Source organism: Capricornis sumatraensis, chromosome 12 (genome assembly GCF_032405125.1).
Source record: "Capricornis sumatraensis isolate serow.1 chromosome 12, serow.2, whole genome shotgun sequence".
NCBI lineage: Eukaryota > Metazoa > Chordata > Mammalia > Artiodactyla > Bovidae > Capricornis > Capricornis sumatraensis.
Genome location: NC_091080.1, coordinates 62,913,717 through 62,938,476, shown reverse-complemented (window position 1 = coordinate 62,938,476; position 24,760 = coordinate 62,913,717).

Genomic DNA, 24,760 nt, shown 5'->3' with positions numbered 1-24,760 from the left:
AAAAACCTGTTTGTCTAACATATTTCTCCAATGCCTATCAGCATCCACAGACATCCCTGGCCCTCAATAAACACAATTTTGATACTAAATCATGAATTTTGTTTACCCTGCTTAGCTAAAGACTCTATATATAGTGACATGTTCCTAAGAATCAATATTCCAACATTTTAGACTGGTATAAACATGTCTATCAGTAGTCATTTTGATTAAAATCACTTTCAATTATTAATAATTTTTCTATTTACTGTACAGAGTTAAGTCATAGATTCACAGTGCTTGAAACTCCTAGAAAGGAGCTTCCTTGAAAGTAGATTAAAAGAAAACTTTTTTCCTTAAAAAACAATCAACAAATATTTCATGAATGAAGAACCATTTTATTAATTGTTCCCATGAGTCTGCAGAAAGGCAGTAAAGTGAAAAGTCAGAAACACAGGCTTTGCATTTAGATGGACAAGAAAGGAGGTTGCAGTTCTCTTATTTATCATCCTTGGGAACGTTACCTTGCTGAATACATGTCCTCATAAAACAGGAAGCATAATATGTCTCTCATTGGATTTAAGAAACTTAAATGAAATGAAGAATGAAACTACTTAGTTTAGAGTATCTCAAGTATCTGTTGCGGAGAAGGCAATGGCACCCCGCTCCAGTTCTCTTGCCTGGAAAATCCCATGGATGGAGGAGCCTGGTAGGCTGCAGTCCATGGGGTCGCTAAGAGTCGGGCACGACTGAGCAATTTCACTTTTGCTTTTCACTTTCATGCATTGGAGAAGGAAACGGCAACCCACTCCAGTGTTCTTGCCAGGAGAATCCCAGGGACAGAGGAGCCTAGTAGGCTGCCGTCTGTGGGGTCGCACAGAGTCGGACACAACTGAAGCAATTCAGCAGCAGCAGCAGCAGCAAGTATCTGTTGAGCCAAAATTCAGATTGACACAGTAAGGGATGGAGAAGGTGAGACGAGTTGAGAGAGTAGCATTGAAATGTATACGTAATCATGTGTAAATTAGAAACCTAGTAGGAAATTGCTATATCATGCAGGGAGCTCAGCTCCATGCTCTGTGATGACCTAGAAGGGTAGGATGAGTGGATGGGAAGGAGATTCAAGAGAGAGGGGATATATGTATACTTGTGGCTGTGTGGTATGGCATTATAAAGCAATTATCCTCCAATTAAAAATAAATTTTAAAAAACTCAGATTGAATTTCTAGCTCTGCATGCTTAACGTGGGAGTTTGTAACACCACTACATCAGCAAAGTCTACATAGAACACAAATGCACTGATACCTCTTATTTATGTTGATATCCGTGGAGAAAGAGAACTTGGGAAGAGAAAGGTTTGTTTAGTGCCTCAATGGGAGATGAGAAGAGGGGAAGAGGAATCCAGCAGGCTGTCTGTTCATCACAGAGAGAGAGAGAGTGTGCATGAATGCTCTGTCACTCAGTCTTGCCTGGTTCTTTGCGACCCCATGGAATATAACCTGCCAGGCTCCTCTGTCCATGGGATTTTCCAGGCAAGAATACTGGAGTGGGTTGCCATTCCCTTCTCCAGGGGATCTTCCCAGATCAGAAACAGAACCCAGGTCACTTATGTCTCCTGCATTGGTAGGTGGATTCTTTACCACTGGGCTGTCTGGGAAGATGGTTACCACGGTGATGACAAGGAGACAGTTATCACAATGATAGTCTCCACAACAGTCAGCTGACCATCCTTCCTTTCCTGGATGCACTTGGTGTGCCTTATATTTAAGAGGTGGGGTCTCTTTCCCCATCTTTTGGGACTCTCTCCAAATTCCCCCTAGAACTTGGAAAGGTCCTGGTACAGGAACCACTCAAAAAATATTAGCTCCCTTCCTCTGCACCTGTTGGTACCATCCATGTCTGTTACTACTCTTGTTTCTGGCAGGAGGGCCATGAGCTCTGGGTTATTAATAATAATATCTAAGATGTGTTGAGCACCTTAACATTTTTCCAAGTACTTTGATATAGTTATAGAATTTATGTCTACACAGTGATAGAGACATAATTTTAACCTCTCAGCAGAAAAGGAAGACTTAGAGAGATAATATTCCTTGTGTGTGGGCTTTCTAACGGACCAGACGGACCTGGCTAAGAGTGCAGTATCCTTGTCCAACAGATCAGGGGTACCAGCTAGGATGTGAACCAAGACGTAATTATATTTGCATGGGGCCTAAGCTGAAACTAAGAAGTTTCTAAGGTGAAGAGTGAGGTAAATAAGCAGCAGATTCAGGGTTCTGAGAGGGAGAGACAGAACTGGGTACCATGCTGAGTGCTTACAGCAGATCAGTGGTCCCCAACATTTTTGGCACCAGGGGCCAGTTTTGTGGAAGATAATTTTTCCATGCATCAGGGATGGGAGCATGGTTTGGGGATGATTAGAGCACATTACATTTATTGTGCATTTTATATCTGTTATTTTTACATGAGATCCACCTCAGATCATCAGGCATTTGATCCCAGAGTTTGGGGATCCCTGGAGTAGATGAAGGACTTCTTTATTAACAGGGCTTCCCCCTTTAAATGCTCCCAAAAAGAGTTTTAAAGAAATAAATGTATGGCTGCCTAAGGAAGTCTGGAAGGGTCTAGCACAGTGCCTGGAACTCAGGAGGCCCTCTAACTTGTTGTTCAGTTGCTAAGTCATGTCCAACTCTTTGAGACCCCATGGACTGCAGCATGCCAGCCTTCCCTGTCCTCTGGAGTTTTCTCAAACCCATGTCCCTTGAGTCAGTGATGCCATCCAACCATCTCCCTCCCTGCTGCGCTCTTCTCCTCCTGCCCTCAGTCTTTCCCAGCATCAAGGTCTTTTCCAGTGAGTTGGCCCTTCAGGTCAGGTGGCCAGAGTATTGGAGCTTCAGCTTGTCTTCCAAATTCCCATGAGTTGTGCTTATCTCAGTTCATGTGCTTATCTCTAACATCCTGCTAGAGCTGCAGATGGGCCTTGCTTCCATATCCCAGGCTGCCACTTGCTAACTGTGACCATGGTTAACTCCTCTGATCTTAGCTTCCTGCCTGGTCAAGTGAGATCAGGCCATCTCATATGGAGAGAGTGACTAAAACACCATACAATACACTGAGCCTAATGCCTATTGAGAGAAGGTCCTCCTACGTTTTAGCTCCCCTAATTCCTTCAGTGGCAGCAGGAAAGACTCTGAATCCCCCTTAATCATGCTACACTATTAATAATGGAAAACTTTTAAGTAGGAAATGGATTACTTTTTCCCTCCAGTATCCACACAGCCCTAAAGACTCTGAGCCTCTTGGAATACAGACTCTAGAATGACCGTTTTGCAGCAATACATTGTACACATCACATCTGAACTTGGGAAAGTTACTCACTTCTTTAAACCAGTTTCCTCACCTTTAAAATGGGTATAATAAGAGCATACCCTTCTCAGAGTTGTTGTCAGTATTCAATGTGTAGTTAGGAATGTAAATGTAAAGCATTCAGCACAGAACTCATCATGTAGTAAGTGCTTAATAAATGTTAGCTAGTGTTATGATTATTTAGGCCTCTATTTACCACCCTACATAAACTTGGACTGCAAGGAGATCCAACCAGTCCATTCTAAAGGAGATCAGCCCTGGGTGTTCTTTGGAAGGAACGATGCTAAAGCTGAAACTCCAGTACTTTGGCCACCTCATGCGAAGAGTTGACTCATTGAAAAAGACTCTGATGCTGGGAGGGATTGAGGGCAGGAGGAAAAGGGGATGACGGAGGATGAGATGGCTGGATGGCATCACTGACTCGATGGACATGAGTTTGAGTGAACTCCGGGAATTGGTGATGGACAGGGAGGCCTGGCGTGCTGTGATTCACGGGGTCGCAAAGAGTCAGACACGACTGAGCAACTGAAGTGAACTGAAGTGAACTGAAGATGGTAAAGAATCTGCCTGCAGTGCAGGAGACCCAGGTTTGAGCACTGGATCAAAAAGATCCCTTGGAGAAGGGAATGGTGACTCACTCCAGTATTCTTGCCTGGAGAATTCCATGAACAGAGGAGCCTGGTGGGGATACAGTCCACAGGGTTCCAAACAGATGGACATGACTGAGCGACTAACACTTCCACTTTTCACTTTACTGCCTTATAGATTGAGCATTACAATATCAATTTTTTAAAATATAAATTTAGTTATTTTAATTGGAGGTTAATTACTTTACAATATTGTATTGGTTTTGCCATACATCAACATGAATCTGCCACAGGTATACATAAAGATGTTTTGATAATTAAAATAAAGATTTGTATGTAGATAAATAATTGGTACATGGAAAGCACACAGCCAATGCTATTTATTCCTTCTTTATATAGATCATTGCATATTAAGATAGGGACTGAAACAAATGCTAGCCTTTAAGATGCATAAGTACTTGCTATTCATTCCAAAACTGATTAGTGGGAGGCATTCGAGTTGAAAGAATCAGTAGTTATTTAAACATGTTTGTCAGTGGACAGGGTGGAGAAAGTGAAGAAGGAAAGACTGGAGTTACAAGAAGAGCACATTCTTGATACCAAGCAATTAGAAGATGCAGATCTCTGGTTGTTTTTTGGGAGCAAGATGTGGATGATTTTAGGAAAAGTAAGTCAATTCAATTTGTAAGACCTTATCTTCAATCGCCTGAGCACCGAAGAATTGATGCCTTCAAACTCTGGTGCTGGAGAAGACTCCAGAGAGTCCCCTGGACAGCAAAGAGATCAAACCAATCAATCTTAAGGGAAATCAACCCTGAATACTCATTGGAAGGACTGATGCTGAAGCTGAAACTCCAGTATTTTGGTCATCTGATGCAAACAGCTGTCTCACTGGAAAAATCCCTGATGCTGGGAAAGACTGAGAAGCAGAAGGAGAAGAGGGCCTCAGAGGATGAGATGGCTGGATGGCATCACCAATGCAATGGACATGAATTTGGGCAAACTTTGGGAGATGGGGAAGGACAGAGTAGCCTGGTGTGCTGCAGTCTACGGGGTCTCAAAAAGTCGGACACAACCAGGTAACTGAACAACAACATCATCAACTGCAAAAAGAAATTGAAAGTTAGAAACTGCCAATAAATATGAAATAGTACTTAAGGGGACATTGATAAAGTAACTGTCATAGGCTCCAGTGTCCTAGTAATACACGTTTGAGTGCACACCTGAAAAGCAATTCAAACCACTCCAAAGGAGATGGTGGCAATGTTACCTCAACCCCCTACATCTCTGAGAATAAAGGAATTATTAAATGTTGTTTACTATAGTCCTTCACTATATATATATAAGCTAGGAAATCCAATAAATTCTGGTGTGAGTTCAGAGATTGATGTAAATAATATTCCAAATTGACTTAAGTGCTTTCAGCTTGTTTTTCTGCCAAATCAGCAATCTAAGAACTATATGCTAGGATGACAGAAATCACTGAGAAGACATACCTCCTGGTTCTTTCCAGAAGCTGGATGGTCAACCTTGTGGATTCGGGAGCGGGATTCTCATCTCTAGACTGTAACAAAGGCTTGCCAGTAGTCAAGGTTCTAACTTTACCACATACTCGAGTTCTTGCTTTTGTGTTCTTATTGTATCATCTAGGTTGCAAGCAAACTTGGCCATGCACAGCTTGCCAGAAAATGTCATCATCCACTTTGTAGCACAGCAGCCTTATAGAAGACTTTGATCATCAGTTTGTAATAATTTTTAAATAGTTACTCACCTGTATATAAAGAATTGCAGAATAAGTATTATTCTTGTTGTGGATCTTCTGCATAGAAAGTACCCAAGAGGAAAATGTTGGCATTTAAAATTAAAGGAATAAAAGATGCATAAGTTGTTTAATGTACAGAAAAAAGGAGAATTCAAAGTTTTCTTCACAAGGAATTCATCTTCTAAGACACAACTTCAATTAAAAATACCTGATAAATAAAAACAGAGAATTTTAAAACATTTTGACAAAAGAGTTAATAATTTAACAACATTTTTTATTCTTTTTCTTTGAAAGAATGTAAAAATGTAAATCTCATTTGCTTAAATATGGTAATGCAGCCCTATAGAATTGTTTTTAGGAAGAAGAAGATTCCTAAAGTTATTTTATTAGACAAGTCTAGAAACTGAATTCAACAAACAAAAACAAAATTGAAAGTATTGTGGAATGAAATTGGGTGGTGATTGACAGATAAATTTATAATCAGATATCCTAATGCTAATGAAGAATTCAGAAAAAAATAGATACATGTACAACCTTAGGAATTTTGTGACTTGTGTGGAAATTTAGGGAAATACTGAAAATGCTAAGCCTTAAACCAAGAGATAACAGTTTGGACAAACTTGAAACAATTCAAATTAAGAATATTTCCTTTGAAAGAAGTATCTGTGAATCTGACATCTTGATGGGTGGTAAAGTTGTGCAAAGGTAGTCACAGATTCCCATTCAAGCCATTCAAACTCCCTAGTAAACAGATCAAGCAGCTGTCTCACCCTTGTTTCACTCTATGATCGAAGGGAAGCTTGAAGTCTATGAACACTTGCTCTCATCTGTACTTGGAAATGGGGAGAGAGACTAGGAAGGGACTTTGGCTCTCTCTTTCTGCTGCTCTGACTTCTATTACTGTCCCTGATTGTGTTACATGGAACAAGTACTCTATTATGTCAGAAAAGAGGCTGGAGCAACAAGTGAGCACTTCAAATGGTAGTGGATAAATATCTACCAGCATATTGGTCATGCATATGGATCCTGGTGACTGAGACACTAAAGAATCTGCCTGCAACATGGGAGACCCAGTTTCAGTCCCTGGGCTGGGGAAGATCCCCTGGAGAAAGGAATGGCAGCCCACTCTAGTGTTCTTGCCTGGAGAATTCCATAGACAGAGGAGTCTGGCGAGCTATAGTCCATGGAATCTCAAAGAGTTGGACACGACTGAGGGACTAACACTTTCACTTTTTTCTGGGTCTACTAAGATTAAGGGATTTCTATGAGACAGTCCTGGCTCCCAGAAGTGCTTAATTACTTACAAGTAATTCCTTTAGGCACATGAGCGTGACTCACCATCATCATCATTGATAGTCAATAATCAAAAAATTGTTCCAAAAAATATTTACCTGTTTATTAACTCTTGCATCAAGAATCTGATTCTACTATAGATAACTTCTACTATAATTTCATTTAATGTGGTTAAAAAATTAAAACAAATCAAATATTTATTTATTGGGAAACTGTTAGGACAAAACCACTTTAGCATTGAGTTTTAAGAATGTGCAGAAGACAAAAGATTAAAAGAAGAGAACTTAAAAAAATTTCTCTTAATTTTGTCTCCCTTCTTTATTCTGTATACATATAATATCTCCTGAAGACAGGAGTAGTACCTTTGTTGTATAAACAAAATCTTAGTCTTAGATTGACCTCAAAATAGGCAAGACAATTGCTCCAAATGTCTTGACTGAATCACTTTGCTGTACATCTGAAACTGACACAACACTGTAAATTAATTATACTTGAGTAAAAGGTTGAAAAAAGCACCACTGAACATGGTTTCCATGGATTAATACTATTTCCCATGAAAGATGAGAGATTTTCCCATGATGAGAGATTCTTGGAGAAATAGTTGATTTCAGGTCTGGGAAAGAAAAGATACAAGGTGAATCTGGAACATCTTATATTAAAAAGGGAAAAAGATATCAAACTTCTGGGAACATGTCAAAGAGAGGCAGGAACCTACTTAAAGAGATCCCACTAACCATAGATTAGACAACTGCAGCATGAAAAATAATGATTGCAGTAGATTAAAACATATCAAATATTTTCAAAGCCCATGAACTTATAATTAACAACAACAACAACAAAACCCCAAACACTCACTGATCACCACTAGAGGTTGCTGGGGTACAAACTTGTTAGCCTAAACAGTGTTTTTTAAAAAGGCTGGAGTAGGAGGAAGAACTAAGCATGTATACCAAATTTCCTGTAGGAACGGTATTTTATGGTAAATAAAGAGATGAAAGAAAAATTTTCTATATTGAAGAATTTTAGATAATGAAAACAAAAGATATGCTAGAATTAAAAACACCATTTTGAAACTTCTAAGAAATAATGTATCAAGTCAGTAATAATCAATGACTGTTAAGACTCTTACCAGAAAAGCCAATTAAGAAATTTGAAATGGAGGGACCAGGCTGCTAATAGCCAACCTAATTTCAATAGTACTGCAAGTGGGACAGCTGTTCATTATATGCTTCCCAAAGTGATATTAAGGAAACATATAACATCACTTATGGCATTTCCTTGTCCCCTAAAATAACATAAACCCAATATTCCCCTGAAGAAGGAAACGGCAACCCACTCCAATATTCTTGCCTGGAGAATCCCATGGACAGAGGAGCCTGGGAGGCCACAGTCCATGGGGTCACAAGAGTCAGACATGACTTAGAGACTAAGCAACGATGATACAGGGGAAATGACCCAGACACTCTGACAAATTGGTAACACGAAAAAATGGAGATAGGAGGACATATGATTGGCTAAAAGAGACACCACAGTATCAGACAGAGGCAAAACTTAAGTGTATCCTAGTTTGGACAAAGTAATTGTAAAAAAGGTCTTTGAAAAATATGGACATGAACTGAACATTTAGTTCAGTTCAGTTCAGTCACTCAGTCATGTCCAACTCTTTATGACCCCATGGACTGCAGCATACCAGACTTCCCTGTCCATCACCAACTTCTGGAGCTTACTCAAACTCATGTCCATCGAATCCGTGATGCCATCCAACCATCTCATCCTCTGTCATTCCCTTCTCCTCCTGCCTTCAATCTTTCCCATGATCAGGGTCTTTTCCAATGAGTCAGTTCTTCATAACAGGTGGCCAAAGCATTAGAGTTTCAGCTTCAGCATCAGTCCTTCAAATGACTAGTCAGGACTGATTTCCTTTAGGATGGACTGGTTGGATCTCCTTGCAGTCCAAGGGACTCTCAAGAGTCTTCTCCAACACCACAGTTTGAAGGCATCAGTTCTTCAGTGCTCAGCCTTTTTTATTGTCCAACACTCACATCTGTACATGACTATTGGAAAAAACATAGCTTTGACTAGACAGACCTTTGTTGGCAAAGTAATGTCTCTTTTTTAATATGCTGTCTAGGTTGGTCATAGCTTTTCTTCCAAGGAGGAAGCGTCTTTTAATTTCATGGCTGCAGTCACCATCCAGAGTGATTTTGGAGTCCAGAAAAATAAAGTCTATCACTGTTTCCATTGTTTCCCCATCTATTTGCCATGAAGTGGTGGGACCAGATGCCATGATCTTAGTTTTCTAAATGTTGAGTTTTAAGTCAACTTTTTCACTCTGCTGTTCCACTTTCATCAAGAGGCTCTTTAGTTCTTCTTTGCTTTTTGCCATAAAGGTGGTGTCATCTGAGTATCTGAGGTTATTGATTCAGTCCTTCCAATGAATATTCAGGGCTGATTTTTTTTAGGATTGACTGCTCTGATCTCCTTGCAGTTCAAGGGACTCTCAAGAGTCTTCTCCAAAACCACAGTTCAAAAATATCAATTCTTCTGCTCTCAGCTTTCGTTATAGTCCAACTCTTACATCTATACACAACTACAGGAAAAACCAAAGCCCTGACTAGACAGACCTTTGTTAGCAAAGTACTGTCTCTGCTTTTTAGTATGCTATCTAGGTTGGTCATAGCTTTTCTTCCAAGGAGTAAGCATCTTTTAATTTTATGTCTGCAATCACTGTCCACAGTGATTTTGGAGCCCAAGAAAATAAAGTCTGTCACTGTTTCCATTGTTTCCCCATCTATTTGCTATGAAGTGATGGGACTGGATGCCATGATCTTAGTTTTCTGAATGCTGAGTTTTAAACTAGCTTTTTCACTCTCCTCTTCCAATTTCATCAACAGGTTCTTTAATTCCTCTTCACTTTCTACCATAAGCATGATGTCATCTGCATATCTGAGGTTACTGATATTTCTCTCTGAAATCCTGATTCCAGCTTGTGCTTCATCTAGCCCGGCATTTCCCATGATGTACCCTGCATATAAGTTAAATAAGCAGAGAAACAATAGACAGCTTTGACATACTCCTTTCCCAATTTGGAACCAGTCCATTGTTCCATGTCCAGTTCTAACTGTTGCTTCTTGACCTGAATGCAGGTTCCTCAGGAGGAAGGTAAGGTGGTCTGGTATTCCCATCTCTTTAATAGTTTTCCACAGTTCATTGTGATCCACACAGTCAAAAGCTTCAGTGTAGTCAATAAAGCAGAAGTAGATGTTTTCAAAATAAGTTTAAACCAAATAAAAGTGGGGACATGGAACCACTTCAGAGACCATGCCTTCCTCATATGGATTCTTTTTTCATTTTAATTTTTACAGACTCCAAAGTTGACTTATCTGGGAGTTTGGACTTTCCTTGGGTGAGTGTCTTTTCCAAAACTTTCTGGTTCTCATATTTCATAATCTTCTTACCTGATACCTGACTAATCTCAGAGTATACTAGTTTCTGAATACTGAGAGTCAAGATATCCCTATGGACTGTCTATATCCTTATTATCTAATGGCTTTTTAAGGAATGTTTGGGCTGTGGTTCCTTGACCTCAGACAACCTGAATTTCCTCATCATGAGATGCCATCATCTTGACTCTGAAAGCAGGACCAGCTATGTACTTTGGGGGTCCTAATGGAAAATGAAAATGTGATGCCCCTCATTAAAAAATTTATAAGACTTTCCAGGCAGTGATGACAGAGCATTAAGCCAAGAGCGGGTTCCTCCTGAATGTGAGGCATTGTGAGATGACACAGGTCGCACCCCCACGAAGCCGGTCTTTTCTGAGAGTAACTGCAGTCTAGCTTGATATGTCTGCAGAGCATCAAACGATACCCAGAACATTAATTTCGGCATGGAACAGATCAGGGAGTAAATTAAGGGATGAAAGTCAGCTCCTGATAAATATGTTAATTAATTAATTTAAACATTAGCAAAATACTTGTTTCTGACATCTATATATGTATACTAGCAACAAATCTAAGAATTTTAAAAAGTTATTTTCAAAGTTGGTCTTTCCATATTTAATAGGGAATTTATACCATCTGGACATATTTCAATCAGTCATTCCATGTATCTGGCTAGAGGTTCATATCCAGCAAATGTAAATACACTGCTCGCTGTCATTTGAAATATTTACCTGCTAGGCTGCAAGCCACTGACTTCTTGTCCCTTCTAGCCATTCTGTTAGTGTTCACTGATCTTGGTTCATTTAATTTCCTAACCCAACAAATGAGTGTGATCAGTGACCCCAGCTTCTGATCAACATGGCCCCGTCATGCTGTTAATGCACACTAAACACGGAAGAAACATCTTGGCCGATGGGGATGAGAGAGAGAAAGACAGCAACAGGGAAGGTGGGCAGAGGGGTGGGAATATTTCACTTCCCTAAACAGGATGCAATAATTGCAAATACAAATAAGAAAGAGTTCCTGCCCTCAAGGAGCTTTCCTCTGTAGAGACAGAGATATAAACAAAGTATTGCCAAAGTGGATGTATCGCTCCAGTTTACCTGCCCTACTGCCTTCCTCTTGTTCTTTTTTGTTTTTTTTTTAATGTTATTCATTTTGATTTTTGGTTGTGCCCAGTTTTAGGTGATGTGTAATTTTTTTCTAGTTGCAGTGAGTAGAGGCTACTGTATCGTTGCGTTGCACGGGGTTCTCCTTGTGGTGGCGTCTCTTGTTGCAGAGCATGAGTCCTAGGGTGCAGGGGCTTTGGTAGCTGTGGCACACCGGCTTAGTTGCTCCATGGGATGCGGAATCTTCCTGAACCAGGGATCGTCCCCTGAACTGGCAGGTGAATCCTTATCCATTGCACCATCGGGGAAGTGCCCCTTGTTCCTCTGTGTACTTGCACTGCTACCTTGCCCTCTACCCCATACTTACTCCTTTGTCATGACCAATTTCAAACAATGATTCTGAATTTTGTGAAAGTGAAACAGATGCCCTTCTTGCAGATTTGTTAAGAGAGCCCTATTCTGATCACTGCTGAAGATGCAAAATCCAGACAAACCAGCAGAAGTTCTTCTGGCAAGAAAATGGGTACTGAAGGCTCAACCAGACTCTCGTGGACGAAAATGGCAGAGTTTTGTCACCTTCTGTGGAAACAGACAGAGAGGCCTGATGCTGTCCCTGCATTTCTGCCAACTTTTCTGCCTCGTTAGATAGAGAAGTTCTTTGAAAGCTCTGACCCACCATAATATGTCAGACTGTCTAGCTCTATGCTGTTGTGGCAACAGCTTCTTGATAGGCACTAGATAAAACAGAGGAGTTGCTTGTGAAACTCACAAAGCTTTGGAAGGAAAGCTCTGTAAAATTGACAGTTTCTGGAAAGTCAAGTTTCCACCTGAGAACAACATCCACTGACGTGTTCAAAACACAACACAGGGTCTGACTCTGAGAACTGCTTTTGCAGTTCTTTTCATTGTCATATTAAATAATTTCCTTCCTGTGTTTTCCACCAATAATTTCTCATCAGTTTTTTCCCTTGTATAGCTACTTTCTCTTTCTAGCTACTAAACAGATTTCTTAAAAGAAGCAGTAATAGAGATAAGTAGAAGGACAAAGATTTTTAAATGGTGGCCTACAGGATCTTGATCATATCCTTCATGCTGTGCTATGCTATCCTTGGTCACTTAGTCATGTTCTGGCTCCTCTGTCCATGCAGATTCTCTGGGCAGTAGTTGGCAGTTAGTTGGAGTGGGTGGCCATCCCCTCCTCCAGGGGATCTTCCCAGCCAAGGGACTGAGCCCAGGTCTTCTTCATTGCTGGCAGATTTTTTATCATCTGAGCCACCACAGAAGCCTGAGAATACTGGAGTGGGTAGCCTATCCCATGCCAGGGGGTCCTTCTAATTCAGGAGTCAAACCAGGGTCTCCTTTCCTGCAGGTGGATTCTTTACCACCTGAGCTACCAGGGAAGCCCAATATACTTCATAGCTAAGAGCAATTCCCAGTGGAAAATAGAGGCAGTATGTTTGGAATTAAGAGGTAGTGCTCTATTTACTTGCTTTGTATAGTAGTTTTCTTGGTTGTCAAATTTGAGTACAAAAAAAAAAAAATACCACCTATTATAGAAGTGAACTGAAATAAAAATTGATACAGTTAAAAAGTAAATAAATAAAATAAAATGGTGGCCTAAATCTTGAATGCCATTCTGTTACCTCCTTCTCAGTTCAGTTCAGTTCAGTTGCTAAGCTGTGTCTCTTTGTGACCCCACGGACTGCAGCATGCCAGGCTTCCCTCCCCTTCTCTGTGAATTTGCTCAAACTCATGTCCATTGAGTCAGAGATGCCATCAAATAATTTCATCCTCTGTTGTCCCCTTCTCCTCTTCCTTTTTCAGCATCAGGGTCTTTTCCAATGAGCCTGCTCTTTGCATCAGGTAGCCAAAGCTTCTTATAATTAAAAGTTGACCTGTTTCGGGGTGTGAAGAAAACCATTCATTTTCCCCAAGTAGAGAGTGTCCCAGCCTTCTGTGTAACAGTATCACCAGGTGCTCAATAACCTAATTGGATAAAAATCACAGGAAATTAAGTTACCTAAGTGCTGATTTCTCTTGCACACTGTCCACACCAAAGGCAGAAAGGGAGAATACAAAAGTGGAGGCAAAGAGAAACACCATGTTTAAGCAGAGGCCAGGAATTTGAATAATCTCTGTTTTGACTAAATCCACCTAATTTCATATAACCAGATTGAAACAACCATCTGAATTAAGATAAAAACCAAAGAGGTATTTTCTCCTCTTTGGTTCCATACTTAGCAGTAAAGTAGAGACATCATAATTATCTGGCAAATTGGCTCCCTCTATACTGGCAAATTGAACCATTCAGGGATAGGACAGCTTCTGAATTATCTGGATGGCTTACCCACACTAATCATGAATATTTATGAAATCTGAACCTCACTTTGGGCTCTGTAAACACAGCCTGAATTATTCAGATTGTTTGTCTATACTATAATAAATGGAGAATTCTCCTTGTACCTTATTTTTACTATTAAAAGAATGGGTGCTATAATGTTTTGGGGATAAGAACAAAATAAGACAAAGATATTTACCTCCCCTTATGTTAGCACCCCATTAGCCATGTTAGTATCTGCAAAATGATCTGTTTATGTTAGACATATATTTTGTGTTTGACGACTCAACAGTGTTTAACCTATGACTATGCTTCACATTAGTTAAGCCTTTAAAACATATCAGTGATGGTGTAATTCAGTCAGAGAGCCTGGCAGGGGATTAATTGGAAACATGTGTGACACAGTGGCATCTTCAGTGTCTTCCATAGAATAAAAAGGGATTGGCGCTGAACAGCTCCAAAGCTCCATGAGTTGAGCAGCGGTCAGCAGCTAAATGGTCCCACTGTCAGAGACCCCAAAAATAGGCTTCCACTGAACACTTTCAAAACTAGGCTTAATCACACATGATTTCATAATTCAAGCAGCCAGACAGTAAGACTAAACAGCCTGTGTTATTTTATTCCAAAGCCTGTTTATGTTTGTGTGTGTATCATACATGGTTTTGTACACTTCTGCAAACAGCTGGATTGAAGTTCATCTGGTGTGAACTGTCTCACTTCAGGTTTTGCTAGATCATGAGGTTAATTGTTCGGTGCATGCTCTGGCACTCAGTTGTGTTAGACTCTTCTGAGACACTATGGACCGTGGGATTCTTCCAGCAAGAATACTGGAGTGAGTTGCCATTTCCTCCTTCAGGGAATCTTCCCGACCCAGGGATCAAACCCATGTTTCCTGTGATTCCTGTATTGGCAGGCAGTTTCTTTAACACCAAGTCACCTGGGAAGCCTGAGATTGATTTTTTAGATGGTATAAATACAAAAGATGCCCACGTCTTGAGCAGCTTGTAGACTATATTGTATCAATAGTTTAAGATTAAGATTAAGATTTAAGATTAAGATTAAGAGAGGAGTATTGGGCTGCCCTGGTAAAGAATCCACCTGTCAATGTGGGAGACATGGTTTCAATCCTTGAGTCAGGAAAATCCCCTGGAGAAAGAAATGGAAACCCACTTCAGTATTCTTGCCTGGAGAATCTAATGGACAGAGGAGTCCATGGAGTTGCAAAAGAGTCAGACATAGCTTAGCAACTAAAAGAGCAACAACAAAGGGAGGGGTGTAGTAAGCAGATTCTTTGGAATCTTTACGGTTGGGTTTGAAATAAACAGAGAATAGAGCCAGGTCTACTCAAAAGAGATGCATATTCAAAAGCTATGTGCTCTATGCCTTTTGCCTTGCTATACGTGGTGTTGTTTAGTTATGGTATTGTGTTATAATCATTTATATTCTTTATATTTAATAGGGATTAAAAGAAGAAAAACTTATTTTATGTCTTTTGCTGCAGACTTTCCATGCATAGCTATCCCCGTGCAGTATTTCCCTGTTTGTCAGCCATACAGCATCTAGGCTGGAAAGGCAGAGCCTCCTTAGCTGTGGAAGCAAGGGGTCCCACAGGTCACTTGGTGATATGATTTACAGACAGAATCTAGGGGAGATATAACCATACCCTTTGTTTTTCTTTTCAAGTTTTTGGCTGCACAGGTTGCTATGTGTGGGCTTTCTCGAGTTTTGGCACATGGGCTTCACCAGTTGCAGTGCAGGAGCCTACCTGCTCCACAGCATATGGGATCTTAGTTCCCAGATCAGGGATCGAACCCACATCCCCTGCATTGGAAGGGGGATTCTTAACCACTGGACCATCAGGGAGGTCCCTAACTACACTCTTCTAAATTTACCCCCTTAAATGCTAATTTGGCACCAGACTATCATAGTAATATATGGAAAACTTTTCAGAAAAGAGACAACTACTCTGAAAATATGGAAAAATGCATTCAGGTTATTAGGAATTGGAAATACACTGTCAAAGATATTCATCCCCCTCCTTCAACACTATTAAAATGTTCAATAGAGTAAACACACACACACATACACACATATGATGGTAATCTATCTTCCTCTTGATTTGATTCTAGGATAAATTGGTACCTTTACTGAACTGCCTAGATCCCAAGGCAGTGCACACCATCAAATCTATATCATAGGGAATTCAGCAGAGGTTCAGGCAGGTGCCCAGTCAGTACTTGTTGAAGGAGCTGCTCTGCCCTGGAAGAGTGCTCATTAGACTTGTAGGGAGCCCATTTCACCAACGGTGGATGAGCCAAACCCTTTTTTGTTTCCTTACTGTCTTAGTCAGTTCGGGCTACCGTCGCAAAACACTAGTGAAAGCGAAAATGTTGGTTGCTCAGTCGTGTCCTACTCCTTGCAACACCATGGGCTATAGCCCACCAGGCTCCTCTGTCCATGGGATTCTCCAAGCAAGAAGACTGGAGTGGGTTGCCATTTCCTTCTCCAGGGGAATCTTCCCGACCCAGGGATCAAACCTGGGTTTCCCACATGGCAGGCAGATTCTTTACCATCTGAGCCACCATTGGGTAGTTAATCACCAGAAATTAATTTTTCACAGTGCTGGAGGATGGAATCCCAAGATCAGGGTGCGGTCAGGGTCAGGGTCTGCTGAGGGAACTCTTCCTGTTTTATAGAGACCTGCCTATTCTGTGTCTTCACATGGTCAAGAAAGAGCAAGGCTGCTGAGGTCACATTTGAGTAACAAAGGGCAAGAGGGAACATACCCAGGCGGTCTTCATCTAAGGTTCATATGCTATCAAGATCAAGGAAATTGGAATCACCTGAATTGTTAAGTCATTGTCAAGGACCTGATGACAAAATTCCAAGTCTGGTCTGGAGATCTTGGGAAAGCTTTCTTATCAGAGGTTGTAGGTTCATTTCAGAGAACTCTTTACTTTCAGGTCACCAGATGATGTTCAAAAGTTCCCCATAATTCCCATATTCTTAACTGCCTTTTCTCAGGTGGTGCTAGTGGTAAAGAACCCACCTGCCAATGCAGGAGATTCAGGTTCAATTCCCTAGGTTGGAATGATCCCCTGGAGAAGAGCATGGCAACCTACTCCAGTATCCTTGCCTGGAGAATCCCATGGACAGAGGAACCTGGCAGGCTACAATCCATAAGGTTGCAAAGAGTCCAACATGACTGAGTGACTTAACACACAGCACACACATTTAGTTAGCATGCACATGAAGAAGGACCAGGGTTTTCAAACATAAAATAGGCCTTGGACCCTGTAAAGGAGGTTGCCCTCAAAATATTTGGATAACTGAAATCCCATTTCTGAGTTTTTTCTCTAGAGTAAGAGAATACTTTTTAAATAGCCTCAACAACCAAACAGCCTGTAGATTAAATACTGCTGCTGCTGCTGCTGCTGCTGCTAAGTCACTTCAGTCGTGTCCGACTCTGTGCGACCCCATAGACGGCAGCCCACCAGGCTTCCCCGTCCCTGGGATTCTCCAGGCAAGAACACTGGAGTGGGTTGCCATTTCCTTCTCCAATGCATGAAAGTGATAAGTGAAAGTGAAGTCGCTCAGTCATGCCCGACTCTTAGCTACCCCATGGACTGCAGCCTACCAGGCTCCTCCATCCATGGGATTTTCCAGGCAAGAGTACTGGAGTGGGTGCCATTGCTAGCCAGTTCTAAGGGAAGAGTCTGGCCACTGAGGAGCCAGGCTAAAAGCTGCTCAGTATAGTTCCAACAGAATATCCCCTATCCCCAAGGTAAGCCAGCCAAACTATGAACCAGCAGAGTTCCAATAACACAGCTCTGTCCCTAAAGGAAAGGGCCAAAGGCAGGCACAGTTCCCCTGAACAGTCTGATTTCAAAATTAGGTCAAGCCAGAACAAGCTCTTAACTGGAAAGGATGATTCCAAATAAAGCCCAGAGAGCTTCAAGATGTAAAGAACAGAGAAGTTCATCCAGGAGGAAGACAGATCTTTCAACTCCAGGACAGGATAAGAAAAGCAGTGAGTGTCAATGGGCTTAATGTGGGGACTGTACCTATTTGCTTAGTGGCCTTGGAATTGTTGAGAGTCCTCTCTAAACTCCTACGCATGCCACTAAAATGTTGACCTAAAACAAATAGGCTGCCAGTTATTGTTCCAGAAAAAATGGGTTTATCTGGGATCAGCAAAGAACTGCAATTTGGGGTCTGCAAGCATAAGCAAACCACATGCAAGTCCCCTGCAGAAATGGAGAGAACTATTTTTTAGAGGGAGAAAAGGCAGGTGTGAGGGCTAGAGTAATGAAAAAGTCAATGCCTTTGCATTGGCTGAGCTGTGACAGTCTCTCATTGGCTGAGATCTTGTCAGGAAAGAATAAGTCTTTATTTTCCTTGGACTCTGCTATCTTTGTAAAGCATGACAGGTCCTCTGGTCTCCTGACTGTATTTAATTGAAATTCCCTTTATTAATTGCTTACATCTTTATCAACTGAGAAAAGCACTTCATCAAGCACTCTTCAAAACTTTCTTACTGAGAGATTTTATCATGCATGGATGTTTAATTACATCAAGTAGTTTTCTGTCTCTTTTGAGATGATTATATGTTTAATTTTCTGCTATAGTCTATTGATAAGACAATGTTTCCAACAGGTCCTTGAATAACAAAGCTCAGAAGACTACCGCACACATACAGGAAATATAGCAAACCATTATGTTCTATGAAAGTTGGAGAAATCCAGAGAGAAGAGTCTGAGTTTGAACTCAGGAACTGAGTTTGAACTCAGGTAGGAACTGTTAAGGCTATAAATTTTACTCTAAGAATTACTCATCAGAAAGAGTTTTTTCTCTCAATAGAGAGAAATAAGATCTCTGGAAACATAAAAGAACATCATGACCCGAGGACTGAGATTCCTCAAAGTCTTCAGGCTAAGCCCTTCCCACACAGGAGTGAGAGAAATGGTGAGCTCTCTCTGATGAGCAGTCTGTAACCAAAAAGAATTTCCAGCTGGATAGTAAAAAATAAATACATTTGAAAAATCACAAAGACAGACTCTATCACTGAAGACCCTCAGTTACATATTTTTCTATTGCCAATACAATTTCTACTATCCTTTCCAATATAGAAATAAGTCTATACTTTGGTCTGTTACATTAAGAAACTTTAAACATTTTGGCAAAAAAACAACAACAAACTTTAAGTTTTAAGTCTCAAGGAAACAGAATAGCTACGCTTCATGAAGGAACTTCAAATTCATATCTCACTTCCTGCTTCAGATTGATGAAAGATGTATTTATTTTATTGCGTGTTAAGTTGTAACCACTCCTCTTTCTATCCTTTTTAAAAAATCAGATGCAATTTCTTATGGATTGTTTGTGTAGATATTTCAACTCGTGATCTTAAGACCATTAGATAATTTTAAATAAATTTGAATAGTTCTTTAAAAAGTTATTTTAACAAAATCTTTAAAAGTTTTAAGCTTAAAAAATCACAATAAACTTTTAACATACACATATTTCTCTGGGAATGGGGTGGGGAAGGTCCCTAGTGGCTCAGATGATAAAGAATCTGCCTGCAATGCAGGAGACCCGAGTTTGCTCTTTAGGTTGGGAAGAAACCTGAAGAAGGGAATAGCAGCCCACTCCAGTACTTTTGTCTGGAGAATTCCATGGATAGAGGAGTCTGGCAGGCTACAGTCCATGGGGTCACAAAGAGCCAGACATGACTGAACATCTAAGATTCACTGTTCCACTGGATTTTAAATTGTGGAGTAACTTAATGGAAGAGAGAATGCTGCTTATTTAAAATGTGGCCTTGAAAATAGTAAGCCATTTTTATGATTCTCTTTAAAGCCAGCTTTCTATTTTTCAGTTCTTTTTGGTGAGTGGAGACTATAAATATACTTGAAAATAAACGATTGGTTCAGGCGTAGATTACACAGATCACCAAATCTGGGTACAAAGTATTTATGAGTCATATAGGAAAATTCACCACATCTTAAATAACCCCTTCAGAGGAATTTTTGGTTTTGAGCTTGCTGGCTAGGCTTGAGGAGGGGCAGGAGTGGCCCCTTAGGGCATGCAAGATACAGGCAGAGTTCTAGAAAAGATGTGCTCCCACAATGTATCGGAGACTGGGGCAAAGATTTGCTCATCATTACAGGCCTTCAGCTCTCCTCACAGACTTCCTGCAGAGACCACGAACATACTTCTGACAAATTCTAGACAGTTTATTTGTCAGATATTTTATTCAAATTGCTTCCTTCTCCTTGCAGAGTACGCAAAAGAACAGCAATATAATGCCCCCCTGTTCCTTCTAACTGCTATTTCAAGGGATAATGAGCAAATTTAGATCTTCATTACAATGTTAGTTTGTACAGCAGCCCCTAGTTATTTTCTCTACCTTGCTATTGTAATCACCAGAACAAGAAGACTGACTCTGGATAAAAGTAGTTATTCGGGGCCAGCATTGCAAAAATATTCATCTGTTGAAATGGTAGGGACTATTTACCACTGTCCTGTAGGGAGAGGGCTGAACACTTGTTATGTCTCCACCATACTGAGCAGCAATGATTATCCTTGCTCAGGTGACATCTAAATGAAGAGTATTTTTAAGTAAATTTTTTTCTCCTTCAATGTTTTCAAACAGGCAACAATTATGTCAATTTTTTTCCTTCCTTTTTGGAGTTGGAATCTGAGTTTCAAATATCACCTTCCTAGGACCTTGTATGGAGAAGGTAATGGCAACCCACTCCAGTACTCTTGCCTGGAAAATCCCATGGATGGAGGAGCCCGGTAGGCTACAGTCCATGGGGTTGCGAAGAGTCAAACACAACTGAGTGACTTCACTTTCACTTTTCACTTTCATGCATTGGAGAAGGAAATGGCAACCCACTCCAGTGTTCTTGCCTGGAGAATCCCAGGGACAGGGTGCCTGGTGGGCTGCCATCCATGGGGTCGCACCAAGTCAGACACAACTGAAGCGACTTAGCAGCAGCAGCAGCAGCAGGACCTTGTATAAATCTTATTGATAGGGTACACAGTAAATATTTAAGATATGATCTAATCAAAGTACTAAGGCAAGTGAAAGTAGGGAGGAACAAAAAAAAGACCTGGGATAACTGAGGCTTAATTTGACTCATAAGAAATACTGGTTCTAAGGAACAGTGTGGTGACTATAGTTAATAACATGATAGTGTAGACTTGCAAGTTGCTAAGAGAGCAGATCTTAAGCATCCTCAACACACACACACACACATCAAAGCACACACACAAGATGACTATGTGAGGTGTTGGGTCTTTGTAGATGTGCTTACATTCATGGACCTTGAAATGGGGAGGATTATCCTGGAATGTCCATACAGGACACAGGGTAAAAAGGTTCCACTTTTTTAGAAGACCGTTTTCTGGCTGAGTCAGAGACAGATGTCATAGAAGAAAGATCAGAGAGACGTGACATGGCATCCAGCCCACCGCTGCTGCCTTTAAAGATGGAACCAGGGGCCAAGAGCCGAGAGGAATGCAGTGGTTTTCTGGAAACCAGGAATGGCCCTCCGTTCACTAACAACCAGCAAGAAAATGGAGACCTTGGTCCTAAATGCACAGAAACTGATTTCTGCCAGCAACCTAAATGACCAGGAAACAGATTTTCCCATAGAGTCTACAGAATGGAACGTAGCCTGGCCAACACCTTGATTTTAGTGCCATGAGAACTGTTTCAGACTTCTGACCTACAAAACTGTAAGATAAATAAATTCATGTTGTTTTAGGCCAGGTTTTGTCACTTGTTACATCACAAGTTAATACAAAATTTATGTCTAAAGTGTGAATTGGTGTGAAGGACAAGTAGAGCATTTTCAGACAAATACAGAATCAGGATAGTCACCTTCCGATTGCCCTTTCTGAAAGTCACTTGATATATACTCCAGAAAAAACTCAAAAAGACAAATAACAAGGTTTGGTAAACAGCAGAACTAACTCAGCATATACAGGGGAAAAACAAGCGAACAAACAAACCCAGGATAACAACCGTGTGTCAAGCTTGGGAAGCCATACTCAGGTCATGTGAAAGCCTTGACGATGATTCCCAAGAAACTGTTAGGGCAAACAGAATGTGTATTTTACAAAAGAGAATGAAGATTTGGGTGATAGTGTGGAAAAAATATATGATTAAAACCTGCAAGAAGAAAATACTCCAGAGGCGATATCATAGCTCGTATTAGAAGTAAACTAAGACACGCCATGATACAAAGCAATCCATGAGGCATAAGGAAATGCACAGAACCATCCTTCCCTTAGAGGAGCCCAGAGGTGTCCTGAAATCAGTGCTCACCATTTGGGTTAGACGTGAACAATATTTAACTTTATCCTATGATGTGCTTACGTGTGTCTTCCGTCTCTTCAGTCCTGTGATCCTATGGACTGTAGTCCGCCAGGCTCCTCTGTCCATGAGATTCTCCAGGCGAGAATACGGGAGTGGGTTGCCAGTTCACTCTCCAGGGGATCTTCCCCACCCAGGGATTGAACCCTCATCTCCTGTGTCTCATTCATTACAGGTGGATTCTTTACCTGATGAGCCACCAGGGAAGCCTTGGGTCGGGGAGATCCCCTGGAGAAGGGAATGGCTACCACCATTCCCCACTTCATCATTGAAAGAGGCTCTGTTCAGAGTCATCTTCTGTGTGAATCTTCTGTTATCTGACAGAGTAAATAGTTTCACTTCTCTACTCCGTTTGCACCAGACTGTGTTGCAACTGGACTTAATGCCTTCATAATTTTTTGTTTACACAAGTCTTCCCTATAAACTTTAAGTTTATAGAAGACAGAATTTGTGTTTAAATTAGTCCACAGCCTGGCTCATAAGAGTTCTTCATCCCTCCTACTCTCCTTCTTCCTTTTTCTTTCTCTCTTTCTTTTAAATAAATAAGCAGATAAAATAAGTTAGCAAGCATTAAATGAGCAAATGCCAAGAGAAGACCCAATGTTCATGTCATCTGCAAAATTGAATTCCCCAAAGCATATGCAGCAGATAACATAATAAAATCAGAGACTGCCTTATGTTTAATAGTTTTTTGTTTAATCTGAAAATCTTAACTTTGGAAGACATCTCCAGTAAGTATGGTTAATTGACTAATATTTTATTTCCAGATTTCAGAGTTTCACTCACATCTAGACTTGTGTGTCCTCATTTTCAAGTGACCCAAAATATTCACCACTAATATTCTTGCATTTCATATTGCCTAGAAATCCACCTTAATAAAGTGAATTCTTTACTTTATTATTTAGTAAAGTGAAGCCCACAAGGATTTCGGGCTTCCCTGGTGGCTCAGAGGTTAAAGCGTCTGCCTGCAATGTGGGAGACGTGGGTTCGATTCCTAGGTTGGGAAGATCCCCTGGAGAAGGAAATGGCAACCTACTCCAGTATTCTTGCCTGGAGAACCCCATGGACGGAGGAGCCTGGTGGGCTACAGTCCACGGGGTCGCAAAGAGTCGGACACGACTGAGCGACTTCACTCACAAAGTGAATCCAATTATAGTCCTAGAATGCTTACTAGGAATATTTTGATCTAAAAGGAGACAATTTTCATCTGAAATTGCTTTCCTCTACGGCTTGTGCCTCAGTATTCAAACAGTAGATTTTGAAATGACTGTGAACAGGTGGCTGTCCCCACAACAGTCCAGAACATTCTATGAATTTTCTAATGTGTGAAAAATGAATAAATACAGTTTTAACCAAAACGTCAAATCCAGTCACAATGAGTAACTTACAGTAAAGATCCCCTCATCTGTCTTTGCAGTAAATCAAACACTAGACAGAGTAGAGAAAGATGTATTTCCTTTCTGGCTCCAAACAAATCAAAAGTGTTCTCGAGAAGAGAAGGGAGGATGGTAACCCAGTAGACACCGTACTAGTGACACTTCCACCCGACTAGTTATCATTGAGAAAGCAGGATCCCTCCGAGAGCTCGCTGACATGATGTCACACAAAGCTCCACTTCTTATGAAGACTAGCTCTAAGTGCAGAAGGCGCCAAGGTACATTCTGCCTCTTGACATCTGGCTCAGGCTTTTTTTGTTTATTGAATTTTTTTTTTTTTAAAACATCATCTGATAGTGGAGCCAAATTGTATTTTTGACTGGAAATAACTCTCTTTCGGAGAACATCATTGGTTTAATGAAGACACGCTTGCAAGTGTTCTACACTGCAGCTGAAATTTCACTTACCTCTTAGCTTGAGGCCATTGGTTTAAGTCCAAGTTGACAATTTCAGCTTGTTAAGTCCCTGGTGGACGGACATCCACAACATAAACCCATTGTACCTCATCTTGTAATTTTGGCAGTTGGAGCACTGGAGAGCCTGAAAAGGATACTAATGTAGAATACATTACTCTGAACAAAAGACAAGGGGGCAGGTGAGAAGGATGGAAAACCCCTTAAGAGCAGCACAGAAAACGTAATGAATCTGGTCTCTACCCCACAATCACTGTATTTTCTTTTAAATATTGACATCTTTTTAATTAAAAGAAGAAAACTACCTTAATTCTAATTTATACCATAAATATTTAAAATATAAGGAGTCTACACACTATATACACATATGTTTATAAATCATCTGATGGAAAATAATACTATATCAGTAAGAGTATCATTTTTACATGAATAACAGTTGTCAAGAAAAATACTGAAAAATCACCAGCTACAAATTATTACACCAACTAAATTACAGACTGGAGGAAATTATAAATTTAACTCCAATGCATTTGTAAAATCAGCAAAATGCTTAAAGTAGAAAAATAACTTTTTTTCTAAATAAATTCACTGCAGATTTATCATTCAATTTCAATAACATTTTGCAAAATGGTGAAGACTGGTAAATTTCCTACTTTA